The sequence below is a fragment of the Capra hircus genome, chromosome 4 (assembly GCF_001704415.2).
Source record: "Capra hircus breed San Clemente chromosome 4, ASM170441v1, whole genome shotgun sequence".
NCBI classification, from domain to species: Eukaryota; Metazoa; Chordata; class Mammalia; order Artiodactyla; family Bovidae; genus Capra; species Capra hircus.
This window is the reverse complement of record NC_030811.1, coordinates 32,797,586-32,814,773: the sequence shown is the minus strand read 5'-3', so window position 1 is coordinate 32,814,773 and position 17,188 is coordinate 32,797,586.

The window sequence follows — 17,188 nt, the reverse complement described above, 5'->3', positions numbered from 1 at the left end:
TGTTAATCATTATTTCCACACTATTTTCATTTTTATACTGGACTAAAAGCTATGTTACTCTTTGGAGAATATGGCTAAACTTTCTATTTATCACGTGTCACAATTATTTCCAGGATACTGAAAGTTTGGGAGTTATTTTCCCAATGGTGGTATCATGATGATGAATATTATTTAATTATTATCTCTAGAACAGATTTTAGGGACTTCCTATAAATTTAGTTATGTGATTTTGGGGCCTCCTACAAAATGTCCCAGTGTTGGCAAATGCTAACCAAGCCTCCTGCCGCTCCCCAAACCCCGAGCATTTTCTATGAAGACTCCGAATCGAGCTTTTTGGATTCTTATGTAGACTTAAATTGGATGAGCTGGGTAAGAGAAGCATCTGGCTTTAATTTCTATTTTTCTGAAATTCTACCAGAGGGATTTTTTAATGATTCTGTTTAACCTCATTTTCATTTGTCATTGTCAGCCTCTTCTGTGGGAGTCTTAAGTTTACCTTCTGTGACCTGCTGGCCGTTTAGCAGAGCTAAAAATATAAAAATACCTTTCTAAGCTTTAGTGTCAGTTAACATCTTTACTAAGTAAACACTATATGCATGCTCTTTAATGCTCAAATTCCCATCTTGCTTAATTATCAGGTTCACCCAGATAAAGTCAGTCTCATTGTATAGTTTTTGAAAAAGAAGCGGCTCTAACTTCTTGCTTTTTCAAAGTTTTTTCAGCTTAGTGCCACATTTGTGGACAACTGTGGACAACTATGAAGGTTCTTTAGCTTTAGGCCAAGGGGTTTGTACGTAACTTGGTATGGAACGGAACAATAAGATACTATAAAGTCCTGCATTGATAAAATAACGCTAAATATACTTTCATCTTTTCTGTTCTGAGAGATCAGTCAGATCTTGACTGCTATTTGTTCATCAACATCCTCTTCTTCTATATTAACGGAGTTTTCAGTGGACCGTATGGCCAACCAATCAGCCTCCTCTATATGTATATGTGGCCATTCTGAGTTAGTCTTTACAAAGATGTAGCACTGTAGCACTTACAGAGAAGGAGCTTTCGTCTTCTGGTCTCTTCCTTCATCCTGCTATATGGGATGTGGACAGCGTGGTGAGGCATCTTTGAACCTGTAGTTGCTCCAGGGATGGAAGAGGAACAAGAAACATGAGCCTCTTCTGGATCACTTGTAATATGACTTTTAGAGGAGAAGAAAGTAAACCTTACCCTTGGATTCTTTACCAACTGAGCTACCAGGGAATCACTTGTCTAATAGCCAATTTCATCTGCTTTTATGTGTAAATAACTATTCCTTAGTATGGAATGTCCCCTGTGAAGAACAATACAAACTGTAAATATAATAGTTTGCAGTTTAGTACAAAGAAAATGACCTCTTATATTATTGCCCCTTTTTGCATGTTACTCACAGCAATGACAACTATAGATACAGTTGAATGTGTGTTGCAGAATTTCCCCATACCCTGTTTCCCAAAGTTTTTCATTCTTGTATCATCCTCAGAATACTTGCCATATGCATGTCCACTTTTAATATTACTTATTTAACATGTAACATTTTGTTTAAATTGACTTCTTATAATGGATATAAATAGAAAATTAATATGACTTGGAGTAAGAAGAGGGCAATTATAAAAATAACTGGACTAAAATACTAAAAAAAAATTATAGATTCTGATTGTGTTTCTTATCAATAAATAAAAGATAGCAATGATCAGAAAAAAATGTTGAATGGTGGGGTACCAGATGTATTCTAGATTGTAGTATAGTTCTGTTTCTGTGTCAATTTCTTGCTTTGAAAACAGATAAGAAGATAGTCAACCGCTTAAAGACTTGAAGTCTTTGCTACCTGTCATATCTCCTTATATTTTTGCTTTTGAACTGGGCATTAAATACTTAAAAAAAAATAACTTCAGTAACTCCTCCAACTCCCAAGAGTTGACATCATGACCTCTTTGGGGTACAAGTCTGAAACGAACATCAGGAGCAAACCGGTTAGGCCTGAATGGACATTTAACCTTGGACATGAAAATAATAAGCCTCATTAAAGAACACGAAGAAAAGAGAGGGGGTCATTTTACAAGCAAATACAGATTTGCTTAATTTGAATGGTTTCTGATTACAGAGCAATCTTTCCAAACATTTGAGGTTCTTGTTTGGGAACTGCAGGCACACAATGATGCATTTCTGATGAAATGGTGTGTCAATGTCCTGCCTAACAAAGTGGCAGCTTAAAAGTGCTGCCTATGAAAGCAAGCACAGTGTGGACAGATGTCATGGGAGCTTCCCAACAGGAATTCTCGTATGCCCCAGGTCATCAAGAAAGGGTTGATAATTTTACTGGCAATCATTTGCCATTAACAGGAACTTTAGCAAAGCATTTTCAACATCCATAGTACATCTTATGAACATTTCTAGTTGTAACTGAAACTGCATTTACACAAAAAAGAACAAGTAGGAGTTCATTTGTTCAGTTCTCCTTTTAGCACTCAATATTTGGTATCCCTTAGGCAGGAATCTTGAAAAAAATTCTTCTCTCTTTTCATTCTAAAAGACAACTGGATGAATTCATCTGGATTTGAACAATACCATGGTGCTTCCCTGCTTCAAAGATTGGGCAGTGTGTCAGACAGCAGAATCTTCACCACAATTGATTTCCTTTTTCTTTCGGCGTCACAGATAGACCTTCTTTCCCATTCTTAAGTGTAGCAGATACAACCAGCCAAATGGAAGGCAGAAGGGTTATATGTCATTTTCAGACTGGTGCAGAAGGGGCAGCTGTGTGATTTTCCCTGTTTTCTCTCTCCTTCTGTCAGCCAAATGGCTTTGGAGAATTCAGTGGAAGCCTATGAGTTTCTAACAGATGGTGGGACTACAGAATGTATAAAGCCTTTGTCCCTGAACGACTTCATGGAGCAAATCGGCTCCCATCCCCAGCCCTTGCCGTTTGGACTTCCTGTGAGTAAGAAATACACTTTTATTGTGTTAACCCACTGAGGTTATCCACAAATGAAGGCAGGTTGATCTGACCTACTACCGATAATTTGCAGAAACCAGTAATCAAGAAACCAAGCGCTATACTCGGAGAGTTGGAGAACTCAGGTTTATTATGCTGGTGGGCCCAGAGGAATTAACACTCTAAGCTCTGAGCCCCTGAACAAAGGGGTTACAGAGTTTTTATAGACAGACTATAGTGGGCAACACTAGCTGTTATTTGGCTGGTTTAAACTAAGGGGTTTTGCACGCACGGGAACAGCAGTCAAGATGGGGAGGGGAATGCCTGACCTTTACATGGACAGGCATGATTAAGCAGGATTTCAGGGGCTGGGCAATTGCAAAGATCAGGACAAGGGTGAGTGAGATAAGCTCCAGTTCCTAGTTTTGTAAGTCCTCACTTTCTGAGACTACGTGACCTACATGATCCAGACTTTGCAAGGAGCAAGTTGAGTTTCAGAGGCAGAATGAACAGGAGGTTATGTAAAATTTTAACTTTTCCTCTTCAATAACAGGTGATAATTCTAAAGCTGAAGTGGAGAGAGTGACCATTTAAAGCCAGGCACCTACTTGATGGATGCTCTTGTGGTCCTGCCAATAGCCCCACTGCTGCTGGGCAGGAAGGAGAGCGCTGCCCTCTCCTAACTCTGCTCTAGGACTTCAGTATCAGCATCTCCAGGCATCATCTCAAGATTTCCAGATTGAAGTCTTGGTTAACATAACCCAACATTCTTCTTTAATAGGTGAAAAAAGTTGAGACTAGAATATGTAAATGATTTGCTCAAAATTACTTAATTATTAGGGCCTCCCATCAGTTGGTAAAGAATCTGCCTGCAATGCAGCAGACCCTGGCTCGATTCTTGGGTCCAGAAGATCCACTGGAGAAGGGATAGGCTATCTACTCCAGTATTCTTGGGCTTCCCTTGTGGCTCAGTGGGTAAAGAATCTGCCTGCAATGAGGGAGACCTTGGTTCTTTCCCTTGGTTGGGAAGATCCCTTGGAGAGTGGGAAAAGCGACCAATTCCAGTATTCTGGCCTGGAGAATTCCAGTATTCTGGCCTGGAGAATTCCAGGGTTGCAAAGAGTCAGACATGATTGTGTGACTTTCACTTCACCTCACTTAATTATTAAGTGAGGACTGTAAACTAGGTCCCCTAACTTGTCATCAAGGTAATTCATATTTATAGGTCATTAAAAGCAATTCTATTCTGAAATGCATGAAGATAATTACAAGCTATAAAGTTCAAGGTACTAGTTTGTGATTTTAGGCATGTCAGTATCTGTAGATTAAAAGTAGACGAAGAATGGTCTTGAATTTTTAGCTGCTCATCTGTCGAGAAGTAGAGTCTAAATCCCCTCCCTTTGAATTGGGCTGGCCTTTTCAAGTTGTTTGACCAAGAGGATATAGAAGAAGGAATTTCTAAGATTAAGATATAAAAATCCTTAAAGTTTCACTAGGTTCTCTTAGAATACTCTCAGGTGCTATTTTTTCTTGAATACTTTTTAAAAAATATTCAAGTAATACAGAGAAGTACGAGGGAAAAATATTCTTGTGAATAAAGGTGAACAACTTGGAAATCACTATTTCACAACTTGGAAATCACTATTTTAACTTTAGGTGAATATCACTCCAAACAATACACAGATAACTAGGGGTAAAAAAGGTGACTTAAAGGGTTAAAATATTTATGAAAGGGTAGATTCATAAATAGTTATATGGAAAACATTTCATATACCTGAAAGCAAGCAATTAAGCTAAGGATAAAATTTGAAGTTATGTGTTTTTTTTTAATATCAGAAGTTTGTAGAACTTCACTGACTTCTTTTGTTACTGAACAATTTTCTTCCCCTTATGGTGACATGTGTGTGTGTGTTTGGAGTAACTGAAGAACTCTCTTTTAAAGACTTTATTTTTTTTAGAGCAGTTTTAGGTTTGTATCAAAATTAAAAATAAGGTAGAGAGATCTCCCATATACTTCCTGCCCCCATGCATGCATCAGTTCAGTTCAGCTCAGTTCAGTCGCTCAGTCATGACTGTTTGCAACCCCATGAATCACAGCACGCCAGGCCTCCCTGTCCACCACCAACTCCCGGAGTTCACTCAGACTCACATCCATCGAGTCGGTGATGCCATCCAGCCGTCATCCTCTGTCATCCCCTTCTCCTCCTGCCCCCAATCCCTCCCAGCATCAGAGTCTTTTCCAATGAGTCAACTCTTCGCATGAGGTGGCCAAAGTATTGGAGTTTCAGCTTTAGCATCAGTCCTTCCAAAGAAGACCCAGAACTGATCTCCTTTAGAATGGACTGGTTGGATCTCCTTGCAGTCCAAGGGACTCTTAAGAGTCTTCTCCAACACCACAGTTCAAAAGCATCAATTCTCCGGCGCTCAGCTTTCTTCACAGTCCAACTCTCACATTCATACACAACTACTGGAAAAACCATAGCCTTGACTAGACGGACCTTTGTTGGCAAAATAACGTCTCTGCTTTTGAATATGCTATCTAGGTTGGTCATAACTTTCCTTCCAAGAAGAAAGGAACTCTATTTTTGAAGTACGCAATTTAACTAGAACATATTTATATAGATAATCCTACATTTATTTTTTTTCTTGGATTACAATGTACCCATTTGATCTATGTACTTGGATTTTCACTTCAGGGAAATTATTCTTTAGACCTCTACTTTTAGCAATGTAATATATGTATTATGTTTTAGCTAATTATTTTAATTCCTTTTTCATCTTTTGCATTTATTGGGATTATCTCAAGCCTTTCTTCTGTATAATTAATAGATTTTCAGCTGTCAATTTTGTTCCTTGCTGATTTCAAGTTAGTGATTAGCTCTGAAGTAACGTTATTTCTTAAGCCATTTATATAACTGCTTTATTATCTTTTTAGCTTATTTTTTATTGAATTACTGTTCATATGTTATTTTTCTATGGTTCAAAACACTTTGGGGAGCTTTTCTTTACCTTGGATAATGTTTTCTTCCATATAAGGTTCTTCATCTGTCTTTACATGCTTTGTCCTCATCCCTCTTTTCCTCTCATTCTCTCTCTAATATCTTTGCTTGTTTTTTCTTTGTGGTTGTTTTTTGCTCTTTTCCCTCAGCTTACTGATATTTAATATGGGCAGTTGTATCCAGATTCTCAAAGTTTTGATATAAGGTGGTTGGGTTTTTTTTTGGCAGCCTTAGCGCTTTGCTTAAGACGGATTTATCTTCTGCTTGAAGACTGGGGATGTATTTTATCTCCTTTGTGAAACTTGAAATATATGTGTGAGCTGGAGCCTTCTTCACAGGACTTGAGAGCTGAGTTCTCATTTAATATTTTGTTCACAACCCACTCCTGTCTTTGTAGAGACTACACTATCTAGTTCAAGGTTTGTTTTATTTTTAAGAGACAATGGTTTCAAACTTTAGATTGTTCCCTTGTTCTGAAATTAACCCCTAAACAGTATGATCCATAAGAATTCTTTCTGCCTCTTCTGAGCTTCTAAAAGGCTGATGTCAATCATAGTGTCTTCTACTTTCAAAGCTTTCCTCTGCTCTACCAACTTTATAGTACATTTCTCTCTATATTGATCATATTACTGAGAATTCTTACAATTTCATCAAATTTACTTTTTCCAAAACAAATTCAGTAATATTTATTGGGGTTCAGAGGTACATAAAAAAACCCCTAGAATTTTCTGTTTTTTTCTTTAATTGTAATGGGTTTGTAATTTTTGATTGCTGTTTAATTTGCATTTGGGAGCAGGAGACCTTGTAATCCAGTTTTGCTTTGTTACCGTTAAAAAGACTTTTGACAACACTTTTGAAACAGTATTATCAATCTGGAACTGATTTAGAAGAAAACAATGGAGATAATAAAGTGATTCAAAACTTTGACAGCTAAGAAACACTTTAAAAATGTCATTTAAAAAGGAACAGAAGGTCTTTACTTACGGAAGACTCAGACACAATCAGTCATTATTAAAAGCTTTCTTTTAGTGCGATGAATAGTTTTAGTGTGTGTGACCCCAGAGACAGAGAAGTATCAGTGGGTTGAAATCACAAGGGAACTGATTTCAAATTGATATAGTGCAGGAACTTCAAAAATAAAAGCGTGACTACCTCTGGGTCTTAGCTCTTGTTTTTCACTTCTTGAAACTTCCTAATCCTGTTATATCTGTTGGAGGCACTGCATTATTCTCATCAATCCATAGGGATTTTCCAGATCCTCCTATTATTATTTTAATCTCTCCTACATCTATTCTCCCACTGTATTGTTGAACTGTCAAAGTGCACATAAAAGCAAATGTAGTTTTGCAATTATTTGTATTTTTGTTTCTTACATAAAATATTTTGTCCACCTTAGTGCCTGATTAAGGCTTCCCAGGTGGCTCACCGATAAGAATCTGTCTGCATTACAGGAGGTGCAGGAGATGTGGGTTTGATCCCTGAGTCAGGAAAATCCCCTGGAGTGGGAAATGGCAACTCATTCCAGTATTTTTGCCTGGAAAATTGCATGGATAGAGAAGCCTGGTGGGCTACAGCCAATGGGGTTACAAAGAATTAAACACTTCTGAGCAGGCACACACAGTGCCTAATATAGGGTCTTAAATAAAGAGTAGATGATCAGCAATTTTGACTGAATTATATAATATATATTTAAAACACATTTAGGTCCCTTTATAGATTATTGAATTAGTTCTAACACATTTGTCCTGTTACTAAAATTTAAATTTACTGCTAGCCTCTCTAGGTATCCTAAAGTATGATTTACTCAAAAAAAAAAAAATTTTACCTGGTTATATTCCCACTTATATGAAAATTTATTCTTTAGAAATTTCATAAGATAATTGGATATATAACAATCATACAATCTGTTGGGTATAATCTTCAAATTAAAAAAAAAGATAACATCCTCTAGTATGGCATTATATTGAATACAAGTAGATATTTGGCAGTATTTCAGTCCTTAGTTTTTGATGTTTTAACAAACTGCAAATCTCATCTTTGCTTAAACTTAGAGGATTTTCAAATTCTCTGTAAGGGCATATCATAGAAAGAAACCAATTTGAACGCCTTTATATCCCACTACTAACCTTCATAATTAATGAAGTTTTTCATTATTTAAATAAGTATGCTGAAGCCATTTGTCTGGACTAGCAGCTACATATTAAACTGAATTATTCATAGTTTAGACTGGGCAATATTTAAGAATTTATATATGCTGTACCTTTAAGTTTTGCTAATATATTTTTATAAAAAGGTACTTAGCTGCAATTTCAGTTCTTAATTGGTATGTCATTTGATACTATTAGAATGAAAGCCTTTATAATGAATTATCATAGTTTGCTTTAATAACTGAAAGCATTGAATATAAATTTTAACAATCCAAATTACACATTTTCCGACTTGTATTCATGACGAATCATAATCTCTGCCCTCTTCATGGACACCCTTTCTTATTCTTCTCCCTTGATGCCCCACATTTTGACTGCATCACTTCTTGGTGCTTCAAGCTTACGTCACTGGCTATTTTTTTGTGGAAGTTCTCTTCTCCTCCTCCTCCCTCCCCTTTCTAGTCTTTCCTCCCCACTCCTCCTTGTTTTCCTCTTCCCCCTCATCTTCCTTCACCCCCTTCCCACTTTCTTCTTTGTTCTGTATTTGCAGAGGAGAAGAGGAGCAGAATTGAGCAGATCCCCTAAATGTGCCGCTATGTGTCAGTGCTTCTATCGTGTTTGTTAATCCTTCCACGTTGCATATTTCTGATGATTAAGGGAAGAGAAGTAAGGATTAGAGGAAGAAAGATAAGACAAGGAGGGAAGAAGTGTAGAGAATCAAGAAGAGTGGAGGGACAGATATGGAAAGTTGGAGGCAAGGGAAACGAAATTTGGAAAGGGGCTACAGGAAAAAGATAAAGTTTGTGTTCAAAGGGAGATCCAATGTTCTGATAAAATATAGGCAGAAGTGGAATGGAAGCTGGTAATCAACTCCTCCTTCCCATTTCAAATCTTTGTAGATTTTTAGTATTTTCACTTCTATCACATTCAGTTTTCTATCTCTCTGACTTCTTTTTCTTTATTTTATAAAATGAAGCAAGAAAACCCTAAGAAAACACACACATCACAAACATAAAAACAGTTTGTCATCCTTCAGAAGCTCTCTGAATCCAAGTATGCAGTGACTGGTGCCCATTTACTCCTACTACACCATGTACAGCAGGCTGTATCCACAGATTCAAGGAGATTGCTGTTCAGTTGCTAAGTCATGTCTGACTTTACAACCCCGTGGACTGCAGCATGCCAGGCTTCCCTGTCCCTCACTGTCTCCTGGAGTTTGCTCAAACTCATGTTCGTTGGGTTCATGCCATTCAATCATCTCATCCTCTGTTGCCCCCTCTTCCTCCTGCCTTCAATCTTTCCCAGCATCAAGGAGATATAATATAAACTTATTAATAATTTTCTTTTTAGGCTTTTTATTATCTGTAGTACCTTTAAACAAGACTCAATTACAGATTGTTAGTGCTCACAATTTCATAAGACAGAATTTAACATTCTCATTTTGGTTTGACAAGACATCTTATGCTTGCTTTGACAAGACATCTTATGCTTGCTTTTTCCTCCTCTGTTAATGGTAAGCAAAAACTGTTTTTCTTAATGTTGGTTGTGACTTCAACTTGATTAATCCAGTTTAAACAAGCAGGGTTTCATTTTTATTGTATCCTTCCCCCCTTCCCCTTGTATGATTTTTCCTGACATGGTAGAGAGCTTCCTAGTCCCTTGGCACAGAGGAAATAGGTATTATTTCCTGAGGGAGAGGCTGCAGCAACTTCAAGTGTTTACATACCAATGCATCACATGGTATATAAATACAAGCTGTAATCCACATAATCACAAGGACCTTTACATGCTCATAGAGCTGTTTATTCGAAATGACCGAAATGTGTACTTTTAGATGGCTAAATATTTCACTCATAGTCCTGCCTTTAGTTTATAATCATGTTCTCCTGTCCCATCCCTCCTCTGTGTAGGTGAGGAAAGACTAGGGAGACATTTTCCACTAAGAATGTAAATATCGGCAGTAAATTATAAAGCATCTGGCTGAGGTTTTAATAATGACTGCTATGGGCAGTCTGAAGCACAGTCTAAACAGGTGAGCAGCAACAGTTGAATGCAGCACAGGAGGGACAATGTTAGGAAATGTTGTTGTATTATATAATCTTCCTGCTACACTTTGAGAAAAGCAAATTCTAGCTGGAGAATAAAATGCAAGCACTAGAGCAAAAATTAATCTCAGTTTTCACATGTAAAATAATCATGTTTTAGTGAAAGGTAAGTTCTTATCTGTACTTTCCTCCTGGCCTTCCCTGTCTCCAAGATGTTTTATCTTTGAAATTAGTGTCTGTTTTAAGAATGAAAGAACAATCACTTTGCAAAAACCCTTCTTACATGGTTTATCTCCTGAAATGATCAGCTCCATGGGACCTTTCATTTCTTGGAGATTTTATGTGTCTCATGCAAATCAACCTGTAACCCGGGCAACAGTGCAGCCATCCTGGGCTGTGCTATTATAAGGTGAGCAACGGAAGACTTTCAGCTTCACAGCTCCCCTTGGAAAGAGCTCACAGGGCATGGAACCAGAGGCCACGAAACTGCTATTACTCCTCTGGCCAACACCAGACAAGATTATGAGGGGAACAGGCTAGGAAAATGGATTGTAATCCAAATTTGTTGTATTACTGTTTAACTTGAGAATCAAATCATTGACTTGAGGATCAAAGTTTTTAGCTCCTGATGGGGGCAAGGAGGATAGCATACATAGACAGAACATCTTAGGGTGTTAAGACAGTCATCTTAGGGTGAAGGATAGGGTAGAGACAAAAAGGTATGGAGAAGATATACCAAATATATAGCCTACCAGGCTCCTCCCTCCATGGGATTCTCCAGGCAAGAGTACTGGAGTGGGTTGCCATTGCCTTCTCCAGGGGATCTTCCCGGCCCAGGGATCAAACCCCGGTCTCCCACATTCCAGGCAGATGCCTTAACCTCTGAGCCCAGAGGAAGCCCAGAAGATATACAGATGACTACTAATAGGTACATGAAAAGCTGTTCAACTCATTAATTATGAGAGAAATGCAAATCAAAATTACAATGAGATATCACTTCTCATAGGTCATTTCTCACTTCTCAGAATAGCCATTGTTTAAAAAAAATCCACAAATAACAAATACTGCAGAGGCTATGGAGAAAAGGGAACCCTCTTACACTGTTGATGGAAGTGTAAATTGGTGCAGTCACTATGGAAAACAGCACAGAGTTTCCTTAAAAGACTAAAAGTAGAGCTAACATACGACCTAGCAATCCCACTCTTAAGCATATATCTGGAGAAAACTATAATTTTAAAAGATACAAACACCCCAATGTTCATAGCAGCACTGTTTACAATAGACAAGATATGGAAGAAACCTATATATCCATCAACTGGTGAATGGAGAAAGAATATGTGGAATGGAATACTACTCAGCCACAAAATATAATGAATAATGCCATTTGCAGCACAATGAATGAACCTAGAGATTATTATACTAAGTAAAATAAGCCAGAAAGAGAAAAACAAACACCATATGATATCACTTATATGTGCAGATGGTGACTGCAGTCATGAAATTAAAAGATGCTTACTCCTTGGAAGAAAAGTTATGACCAACCTAGATAGCATATTCAAAAGCAGAGACATTACTTTGCCAACAAAGGTCCATCTTGTCAAGGCTATGGTTTTTCCAGTGGTCATGTATGGATGTGAGAGTTGGACTGTGAAGAAAGCTGAGCACCGAAGAATTGATGCTTTTGAACTGTGGTGTTGGAGAAGACTCTTGAGAGTCCCTTGGACTGCAAGGAGATCCAACCAGTCCATTCTGAAGGAGGTCAGCCCTGGGATTTCTTTGGAAGGAATGATGCTAAAGCTGAAGCTCCAGTACTTTGGCCACCTCATGCAAAGAGCTGACTCATTGGAAAAGACTCTGATGCTGGGAGGGATTGGGGGCATGAGGAGAAGGGGACGACAGAGGATGAGATGGCTGGATGGCATCATGGACTCGATGGATGTGAGTCTGAGTGAACTCCGGGAGTTGGTGATGGACAGGGAGGCCTGGTGTGCTGTGATTCATGGGGTCGCAAAGAGTTGGACACGACTGAATGACTGAACTGAACTGAACTGAACTGAAAATAAGCTAAAAAGAAAAAAGCACTTCATTATAACTAGCGTATCTAAGTGAGTTTTCTTATTAAAAATGCAGTTAGGTTATTTTTTTTTTAATTGACAACACAAAATCATTCTAGATAAAAGTATAATTTGGTTTATCCCTCTAGCTCAAGGCATTCTAAAACTATACTGTCTCCACAAAAGATTAAAGAATTGAACTGCTATATGATCCAGCAATCCCACTTCTGGATGTTTTCCCAAAAGAATTGAAATTACTATCTTGAAGAGATATCAGCACTCCTATGTTCATTACTCACAATGGCCACAATATAGAAACAATGTATGTTCCATCTACAGATGAATGGATAAAGGAAATGTGGTGTATACAAACAATAAAATAGTATTCAGTCTTAAAACAGAAGGAAAACCTGTCATTTGTGAGAACATGGACTGGCCTGAAGGACATTATATTAAGTGAAATAAATCAGACATAGAAAGACCAATAGTGTATGATTTCATCTATATATGAAATAGAGAGCTTCTTTGTGAAATATCCAGGGCTACATACTTCAGTGGAAATATATTTGCTTTACAGGAAAGTGAGAGTTTCTAATGAGGAAAACTTTGTCCTTTGTGGGAAAGACAAAAAGCAAGAAATAAGAAAGATGGTTACCAGGATCTGAGGGGAGAGGAAAATGGGGGAGGTGATGGTCAAACGGTACAAAGTCTCAGTTATACAAGATAAGTAAGTTCTGGTCATATAGCATAGGGCCTAAAACTATCAACATTGTTTTATACACAAAATTTTCAGTGGGGATAGAGCTCATGTTATGTTCTTATCACATACGCAGAAACAATGATAATAATAATGATAAGGGGATCATGGGGAAACTTTAGGAGGTTGAATGAATATGGCTATATTTATGGCCTTATTGTTAATGATGATATCAGGGGTATGCTGCTGCTGCTGCTGCTAAGTCACTTCAGTCATGTCCGACTCTGTGCAACCCCATAGACGGCAGCCCACCGGGCTCCCCCGTCCCCGGGATTCTCCAGGCACGAACACTGGAGTGGGTTGCCATTTCCTTCTCCAATGCCAGAAAGTAAAAAGTGAAAGTGAAGTTGCTCAGTCATGTCCAACTCTTAGCGACCCCATGGACTGCAGCCTACCAGGCTCCTCTGTCCATGGGATTTTCCAGGCGAGAGTACTGGAGTGGGGTGCCATTGCCTTCTCCGATCAGGGGTATACAGTTACCTTAAAACTCATCAAGCTCTATATAATATATAAATATTTAAATACATACCACTTTTTACATGTCAATCAGACCTCAGAAAAGTGGTTTAGAAATAAAATAAAATACTTAGAAATGCTTTTTTTCTGGAAAAGATTTGCTGATCTCTGCTTAAGGGCACTCATTTTCCAACCTCAATGTTCTTCTAAATCATTTGGAATACTTTTTAAAAAATGTAGCTTCCTGAGTTCCATCCTTGAAATATTAATTCAGTGAATCTGTAGAGGCCTAGGAATTAGCATTTTAGACACTTCTATCAAATAGTGCTGATTCAGATAGTCTTGAGCCAAACATTAAGAAACACTGCCTGAGGGTCAACGATGAAAACTCAAGAGGTAGTTTGCAGGAAAATTCAAAGAGCTCTCTACCGTCTTATCAGCCCTTTTCCCCAAATTAAAATCAAGCCTTGGTGCTTTTTGTCTTTTCCACAAAGGACAAAGTTTTCCTCATTAGAAACTCTCACTTTCCTGTAAAGCAAATATATTTCCACTGAAGTATGTAGCCCTGGATATTTCACAAAGAAGCTCTCGAAGCAGATTCAGTCTGAGACATACTCTCCAGAGGTTTCAGCAATGATTCTACCCTCTGTCAGTCATGTGCTCATGAATAAATTTTGATTTGTTCCTGCTCATATAATTTTACCTGCCTTGAAATAATTCCTTTAAAAAGATTATCTCTTATCCTTGAATAATTTTCTAAAGGAAATTATCCAGGCGAAAAATAAAGAAAATACATGTTTGCTACCAGCTTTTCACTAAAATTTACTATAAGGTGAATTCAATATTAAGTTTCTTCTATTTATACTTTGAGAAAGAAAATTATAATTTAACCAGCACCCAGGCAGCTCCTGGTATTTAATATTTTATTGTTAAGCATCACATTGATCATGCCTTGATCATCAGCAATGATTAGCTAGCAATACAAAAATGCTGATTAGGATGAGAAATTGTAAGAGAATGTATTCTAATACTGTTTCCCTAATAATTCTGATCCAAGAAATCCCATGAAATTTGGTTAAAAGTGCACATTCTAGGAGCTTCTCCAGGAAACTCTGATTTGCTGGTCTGGAATGGTTCCCAGAAATCTTTCTTTTTAAGAAGAAGCTAGGTCATCGACCTTCTTCTAATCAAGAAGCTAGCTATTTGACCTTCTTTAGGTCAAGGTGAGAGGACATTGCTACAAGGTTAGATCTTCCTGATCAGTGGTCATCATTATAGGCTTTTTTTTTCTTTAGCATTTAGGAATTATAGAAAAGGAAGAGAGGCTGTGTTCTTCAGGCCTTACATTGTGGATGCTTCTGATTTCTTCTTCACATAGATTCCTGCCTCTGGTAAAAAAATAAAGATGGTTGATTTGAATCTGTTCCATCACCTTGGTTCTTTGACTGGTGTTTAACCACTTTCGGCTTAGGTACACTGAATCCTTAGATGGGTCAGTTCTGTTTTATACAGCTGATATTTTAACTCCTTGCAAAAAGCATATCCCTGACCTCCTCCACTCTGCCCATTTTATTTGTTCCCATCCTTGTGATTACTAAGTTGATGTGTTAGTAGAAAGAATTTGATGCATAATACACTTCTCTCTATAGATACATGTGCTATGCTCCATCACGTTGGTCGTATCCTATTCTTTGTGACCCCATGGACTGTAGCCTGTCAGGCTCCTCTGTCCTTGGGGATTCTGCACGTAAGAATACTGGAGTGGGTTGCCATGCCCTCCTCCAGGGGATCTTCCTAACCCAGGTCTCCCACATTGCAGGCAGATTCTTTACCGTCTGACCCACCAGGGAAACCTATAGGTACATATACAGAATAAAAAAATTTTTTTGATGAGTGTTTGGTACAGTAGATTATTTTCAAACTGAGGTGAGGGAGATTCCATATGGTAGTTTTTGACATTTTGTTTTCTTTATTTTTGGCTACCCTGGGTCTTTGTTGCTGCACACAGGCTTTCTCTAGTTGTGGTGAGCAGGGCCTGCTCTCTAGTTGTGGTGTGCAGGCTTCTCATTGCCGTGGCTCCTCCTGTTGCAGAGTGCAGACTCTAGGGCAGGCAGCCTTCAGTAGCTGCAGCGCGCAGGCTCAATAGCTGCGACTCCAGGGCTTAGAGCTCAGGCTCAGGGGCTGTGGTGTGCGGGCTTAGCTGTCCCTGGGCGTGTGGAATCTTCCCAGAGTACAGTTTGAATCATGTTCCCTGTACTGGTAGGCAGATTCCTAACTACTGGACCACCAGGCAAATGCTCCAGATGGTGTACCAGAATCAGGAAAGGGGTTCACAGTTTGAAAACATTCTCAGTACTAGAATATAATTTCTTATTTGTAAAAAATAAAGTTTTAAAATTTAGTTTATAAATAAATTATTTCTGTGTGTTTCACATCAGCTGAAAGTACAACAGATAATTTTTGGCTGGTGGAGATATGCAGAAGATAAAGTGATTTTTAGCTAGAAATCTCCTTCTAGAGGAAATATAAGGAGTGAAAATTTAATTTTAACTAAAGAAGATATGATTGAAAAGATTTTAGATCTAGGATAGATGGCTTCTAATAATTCCTTTCAATGTTAAGGTTATGTGATTTTTCAAACATTCAGAATCTCTCTTTTTTTTTTTAATAGTATTCTAATCCCTTTCCTGCATTTCATTCCTCCTACATGCACTGTAGTATACATAGAGTCACGAAGGGAAAACCCTGATGTTCTGCTTGATCCTAGAATGTAGGAAGCAGGAAAAAAAAAAAAAAGCCATGTTCCCATCTATCAATGAGAAAAGCTGGATAAATGACAAAGTTATAACCTTCTCTGAACTTATCAGAGAACTACAGATACAAGGAAACTGAATAATCTAAACTGATGGAGGGACAACTTCCTCCAAAGAGAGAAGGAATGTATAGAATGGATCACTTGTGCAGAGCAAGGCAGGAAGAGATGCCAGCCACCATTCTTATACCCTGACAGTACAAATGGCACAGCTGTCTCTAGACACAAATGTTATTACCTCAGCCTCTACAAGTCTACACAAGATGTCTGGCCTTCAATAAAAAATTACAAAACACAAAAGAAAAACAAAAGCATTTTCAAGAGACAAAGAAATGACCCAAATGTTGGAGGTATTAGACAGGGAACTTTAATTACTGTTTAACAATAAACTTTGACTTAAAAACACTTTTAGATGTACAAAAGAGTTGCAAAGATAGAACAAAGAATGTTAATGCCTGTTTCCCCTGATTGTTTATTAGGGTATACAGGGAACATGTATACACCTGTTGGAACTAAGGGTCTAACACTAATGATACACTACTATTAACTAACTTCTGAAGCTTATTCAGATTTCACTAGTTTTTCCTTAAATTTTTTTTTTTTCTGTTCCAGGATCTTACCCACAATAGCACATTGAATTTACTTATTATGCTGTCTTACTCTCCTCTGGTCTGCAACAATTTCTCCCACATTCTGATAAACTGGACAGTTTTGAGGAGTACTGGTTGAATGTTTTGTAGACTGTGCCTGGACTTGGGCTTGTCTATGACGTTTTTCTCATGGGTAGACTAGAGTTTGAGGAGGAACATCACAAAGTTTAAGTGTGGTTCTCACTTTTTTATAACAAGGGCCCATACTATCAACATGCCTTATTGATGAGATAAGCCTTGCTCACTTGGCCTACATAATATTTGCCAGGGCTCAGTTGTTTAGCTTTTTACTTGCTGTTG